Source organism: Mandrillus leucophaeus, unplaced genomic scaffold (assembly GCF_000951045.1).
Source record: "Mandrillus leucophaeus isolate KB7577 unplaced genomic scaffold, Mleu.le_1.0 Scaffold360, whole genome shotgun sequence".
NCBI lineage: Eukaryota > Metazoa > Chordata > Mammalia > Primates > Cercopithecidae > Mandrillus > Mandrillus leucophaeus.
In genome coordinates this window covers 215,496-221,985 of record NW_012103810.1, presented here as the reverse complement: position 1 = coordinate 221,985, position 6,490 = coordinate 215,496, and positions in this window count along the sequence as shown.

Genomic DNA, 6,490 nt, shown 5'->3' with positions numbered 1-6,490 from the left:
TCAACAATCTCAGACTTGGAACCTCCATGCTGTGACTTCCTTAGGCATCCTGCATGCCCCTGTCTTCCCCTTTCATTTGTTTCCTTGAATTTCATTCATTTATTCATCTATTCTTTCATTCCTCTACTCATTAGTTAATGAATGTCACTCAGTTGTTTATTTTTTCCTTTATTTATTAAACATATAATGAATACCTCCTTTGAGGTAGGCATTGTGATAGACCCATGGGATACAGATATAATCCCAGTGTTCAAGGGGCTCATTTTCCACCAGATGTGCATTGATAAACTAAGGCACATACGCGCACACACACACACAGTGATAAAGTGTCGAGTGCTGCAACAGAAGTGTGAACAGGGAATTGTGATAGCATAGAGTGGTATGTGATTAAACCATCTCTGATTAAACACTGCATGGGTCAAGGAGGAGGTGCAGTTTCATTTTCCGTAACCAGTATTAGCTGGTACCTTAGAAGAGCTCTTGGCTGGTGACATCACTTAGTTATGCAATCATAAGACTGGCGTCTCCTCAGGTCTCAGGAACTCTGACTTAGTATCACGTTTATGTAATCGAGATGAGCATCTACATGTGGAAAATGAAAGCTATAATCTTGGAGTGAATATAGGAGGCCCCCACAGTACTAGCAGGGAATCCAGCAAATTATAACAGTAGGGGTCTAACCAGACAAACAGAAACCACTTCCAGTCTTTATGATAGACAGAATTTAATGTGGAGGATTTGTTATGAAAATGGGCGTGTAGCTAAAGAGTCAGGCAGATGATTGTGGGATGATCCAGAGATCAGAAATAGCAGGGAAAGTTATGAAGAAAATAAGAAGTGTTATCTGATCCAAGAGCCTGAGGCAAAGAGGAAGGGAGAGAAACAGCCTGACTGCTCCTTTCACTTTCTTCTAATCTCCTCCCAGTGCCTTCTATCGGCTGAAGCCAGTTAGAAGCCAGATGACAGAGAGACCCGAGAATTCCTTAGTCCCCTAGTCAGCCCCTCCACCTTGCAATTCAGAGGAGGGGAAATGGTGAGAATGTGATGGAGGGTGAAGAATCCCAAGATGGGTTCACAAGGACATTCATCCTTATGGCACTGGGCAATCTCAGGCTGTGCAAAACCAGCTGCCAGAAGCCATGACAGGTGAGTTCTTTCTTTTTTTTTACCCCAGAGATGTGGTCTTGTTCCATTGCCTAGGCTGGAATATAGTGGCACAATCATAGCTCACTGCAGCCTCAAACTCCTGTGCACAAATGAACCTTCCACCTCAGCCTCCTGAATAGATAGAACGACAAGTGGGTGCCACCATGTTCAGCTAATTATTATTCTTTCTCTTCCTCTTCTTCTTCTTCTTCTTTTTTTTTTTTTTTAAGAATTGGGGTCTTGCTATGTTTCCCAGGTTGGTCTCCAATTCCTGGGCTCTAGTGATCCTCCCACCTTGGCCTCCTAAAGTGCTGGGATTTACAGGCATGAGCCACCGTGCCCAGCCTGGTTATCTTTCTTTTTTTTTTTTTTTTTTTTTTGAGATGGGGTCTCACTCTTGTTGCCCAGGCTAGAGTGCAATAGTGCAATCCCAGCTCACTGCAACCTCCACCTCCCAGGTTCAAGCAATTCTCCTGCCTCAGCCTCCCGAGTAGCTGGGATTACAGGTGCCCACCACCACGCCCAACTAATTTCTATATGTTTGGTAGAGATGGAGTTTCACCATGTTGGCCAGGCTGTTCTCAAACTCCTAACCTCAGGTGATCTGCCTGCTTTGGCCCCCTAAAGTGCTGGGATTACAGGCGTGAGCCACTGCGCCTGGCCCTTTCTTGATTTTTATACACTTCAAAGTTCTTGAACAATTCATAGCAGAGACATGGAATACCAGAATAGTACTCAAGAGATGATATCAGACTTCCCGTCAAGAAGGCATATATGTGATTGTTCAATTAATTAACAAAGTAAACTGGATTTAAATATAACAGAAACCAAAATTGGGAATGAGATCATATAAGTTACATGATAATATAGTAATAATTATACATACTAAGATTGAGCTCTTTCTATGGGCCAAGTACTGTATTAAATACTTTACATAAATTAGGTAACTTAATACTCCTTACAGTCCTGTGAGGGTATATATTATTAGCTCATTGTACATAAAAAGTAACTGAAGTTTAGTGACTTGTGGAAGGTTATCTAATTAACAAATAGCAAAGATAGGGTTCTAACTCAAATCCCTTGGAATCCAAAATATATATTCTTAATCACTATGGTATATGTCTGCAAAGGAACAAAAGTATCCTTCATATCACAGTCAGAATGTAGCTCTCTGGTTCTACCTTAAGGGACAGTGAGCATCCCGTGCCACGTGGTGGAGAAAAGGCTGCATATTACTAATGCAATGTGACATCCCAGAAATCAGTATTAGGGCCTTGATCAAAATATATTTGCATCATGTATGGCAGCAATAGTCTTAGCTTCTGTAATTAGATAATCTGGCACTAGTCTTGCTCTCCCCACTGTTGGAGACAGAAGTTTGGTCCTGGGGAATGTGGCAGGGGGAAATGGGCCGAAACCAAGCAGAAGAGAGTTTGAGCTGATTATCTTGCAAAATATGTCCAAGCTCTGAGCCATTACAGGATGAGAGTACCCCTAGGGATTGTGCAGAAGAGAAGCCCCATTGCCTTCAGCTCCTCTGAGTAAGTGCTGTGTAAACACAAAGTATCCAGATGATGGCTATGACAGTGTCCCATCAGTTAAAGATTAGTGAGGGCTCCCATGAACTGGGGACCCAGAACCACTGCAGAGACAGATGGAGATGATTCAAGGTAACAACAACTTCCAATGCAACACCACTATATTATCTCCCTGAGTTTCAAATGTTTCCACAAAAGAAGCAGAACAGATATTATTATCTACGTTTTCTAAGTGAGGAAACTGAGGCTCAGAAGATGGGTGATTCACTGAAAATTATACATGCTATCAGTAGAAGAGCTGGAATTAGTCTTGAGCTACAGGTTCAGAACCTTATTGCATTGTGCTATATTGAGGAGATATAGTTATGCTTTAATGTTCTTTTTATGCCTATCTGGGTTTTGGTCTGTTAAAATGACAAACCTTTAAACAATTCCTCTAACACAAATATTCTAAACACAAATCAAAGTTTCTGTAGCATCAGTGTCTGACTTAACTTCAAATAATGAGATTATCCCAGAGAAGAGCCACTCATCCCTAAGGCAGATCCATGTGACATCAGGCAGAGTGGTGTAGAATACAGCAAAGGGGCTTGTACCTCACTCACCACGAGCCATTCACAGGATCCAGGCCATACATAAATTCCCAGCCTCAAACGGACATTTGCGATATAAGTGTGGATTCTTGGGAAACTACGGCCACCTTTGTATCTCCCATAAACATCATTGGACCACTTTATGGTCTTGAGTCCTTTGAAAAGATCTTTAATGGGAGGCTTGTGCTCCTGAATAGGGCCTTGCCACTCTGGAGCAGTCAGAAAAGACTTCATGCAGAAGTTGCTGCTTCAAATGAGGTGTGAAAGTGTAGGGGTTCCTCAGGAATACTGGGGATGGCTTAGTCCAACATTGGCATTTTTCAGATACAGTTCACTTCAACTCAACAAACACTTATCAAATGTGTGTTTGTCAATGTTCTCAGGAAATTCTGACCCAGAGAAGTCAACATATTTTTACAATCACCCGATATGCTCATAGCAGAGCCAGGTTTGCAAGACATGTCTCCTGACCCTTAGGGGACACACACTTCCTGATATATCCCCCTGGGCCTCCTCACTTCCTTGGAGCAAAACAGCACTGAAGGACCTTAATCACTGTGTTTTCCTTGCTGTTAATGCTAGTTGTGAAAATGCCTGACACTGAGATCTGTCCTATTTCATGTGCAGGTGGAGTAGTGATTAATGACCTACATTATCATCATTGAGACTTTGTCCAAAAATTAGCTGAATGAATTTGTTAGATCTGACTATCATTTTGAGAGCCACAATTTTATTTGACATGAATGAATACTGAAATAGCTATTTAACCTCAGGCAAGGCTAGTCTATCTAATCTTGATGCTGTAGTAGGCTGGTTCCTTCAACCAAGAACCCAGCAGGAGGATGTGCCGAGTCATCAGCAGCACTTCCAAATTGGAGCACCCGTTTGTTGCATGCCTCTTTGCATATGTCACCACATGTAGTGCTCACAAAAAATGAGAATTGTTATGTTTGTTTTACGTAGGAGAAAGCTGGAGCATAGAAATGTTTTTAAGTAAATTGTTAAAGGTTACACAGCTAGTTAAGTACAGGAGATGCAATTCATACCAGGCTTGTCCAATTCCAAACCTCCTGTTGTTTTGCCAGAGAAAGAAAGTTTTGAAAGAAAAGAAATTTTAAAAATAAGAATTTCAGATTTGGAAGGAACTTTATGTTGTAGCTATATTGGAGGTGGTCATGGGGCCTTGTGAGCCTTAAATCACAGAGGGTGTTAGAGAAACCAGAGAAGATGGAGTTGAGATGGAGGAGGATTGGGACCAGGAAATCAAACAGGCTCTAGTGTCTTGCTGTTAAGGGTCAGGACCAAGGGCAGTTTATGTGATCGCTGTCATCAACGTCACAGTGAGGCATGACTTTGTATTCATCTCACTGCAAAACTTAAGAAGGCTTTGAATATTATGCTCAGTTATGGAGAATTGTCGATCAATATGATCTTTTATACTTTGCTGGTGAGAATGTAAATTGGTATAACCACTTTGGAAAATAATTTGGTATTACTTCACAACATTTGATATTCATGATCTCACCCCTAGATATACCCAAGGAAAAATATTTTTATATGTGTAAGAGAAGACATGTCCAATAATGTTCACAGGGGTACTGTCTATAGTAGCAAAAAAAATTGTATATGACCCAAATACCATTCCCATGTCATAGGATAAATAAAATATGGTATATTAATTCAGTGGGATATAGTGGAATATTATACAATAGTCAAGTGAATAACTTATGATTACGTACAATATAGTAAGAGCTATTAGTATGGGGGAGGACCACATGTGTAGATACAGGATTTCCATTATGTAGGTTGCTGTAGTAATGGCTCTAAGGTGTCCATACCTCTGTGTATCCACACCCTTGATATTCTCCCACACTGGCTATGGGCTTGCAAAATGACTTGCTTTGACCAAGGGGTAAGAGCAAACATGATAGACACTGACTTGGAATGTGCTTGCACATCGAGCTAGCTCTCTCTTGCTGTTCCTAGGAACACTACAGTCATTATCATGTGAACACACTTGAGCTAGCCTGGTAGAAAAACCTGGCGCCACCACCTCTGTAATCCCAGCTGACTATTAACCAATAGTCCACAACAACTTCCAGACAACTGTGAACAAGGCTATCTCAGACTATCCAGCCAAACCTGCCCAGATCAGAGGAATGACCCAGGTGAGCTCAGGTGAATTGCCAGCCCACAAAATCATGAACCAGTAAATCATTGTTACTTGAAGCCACTGAGTTTTGAATGATTTATTATGTGGCAAAACCCAACCAATTTCATTTTTACTTAGGGCAGCAATGTATTTTATAATAAACAAACAAACAAGTGAGAACCTTGTATAAACCAACGATGAACATATATTTTGAAACAAGGAATATAATTAATCCAATTATATGCACCTGAAGCTCATTTAAAAATAAGGAATAACAACAAAAGCACAAACTCATCTTTTAGCCTGATGATTACATCAAGCTGCAAAACAATTTCCCCCATTTAGAGTTTTTTGCTCCTTGTGGCAGATTGCTGATTGTCAACCCTTCCTCCAGCCCGCAGTTAATTCCATAACTAACTCCTTACTAATAAGACATAAGAGGAAGTGATGTGTACAGGATCCAAGTCATTTCAGCAAAAGAATCTTGTCCTGGACTCTTTTCTCCCTTTTCCTTCCCATTTTCTGGAAATGGCAAGAACTGGAAAATCTTGTACACCAGTTTTGGGGAAAGGACACCTGCCCTGTTAGCTTGGGACCCTGGTGGATTTGTGGACACAGAACTGGATGCTACTTGAGTTGTTACATGACAGGAAAATCAATTTATCTGTCAGAAACACTATAATTTGTGTATCTTTGCTACAGTGCCTTCAATTTTTGCTCTAACAAACTCTTCCATATCAATCCCTACAATATGCTACAGTGATGTTTCTGATATAAAATTCTTTTTCCAAATGGGTATGCCTGTATTGCTTTTGCTCATTGTAAAAACTTCAAACCAAACAGAAACATATGAAAAGGATATAATTTCTGAGGATGTCGAATGATTTGAATGTTATCATTCCATATTTTTAATGCATCTAAAATTACATGTGGTTAGACTGCTAAAATTGTACTCTTCATATTTTTCTGTAATCTGCTTTCTCTATTTAATGACATACTACAGATATCTTTCCATGTCATCACAAGATCTATACAATAGTCCACCCAATGGATATAACATA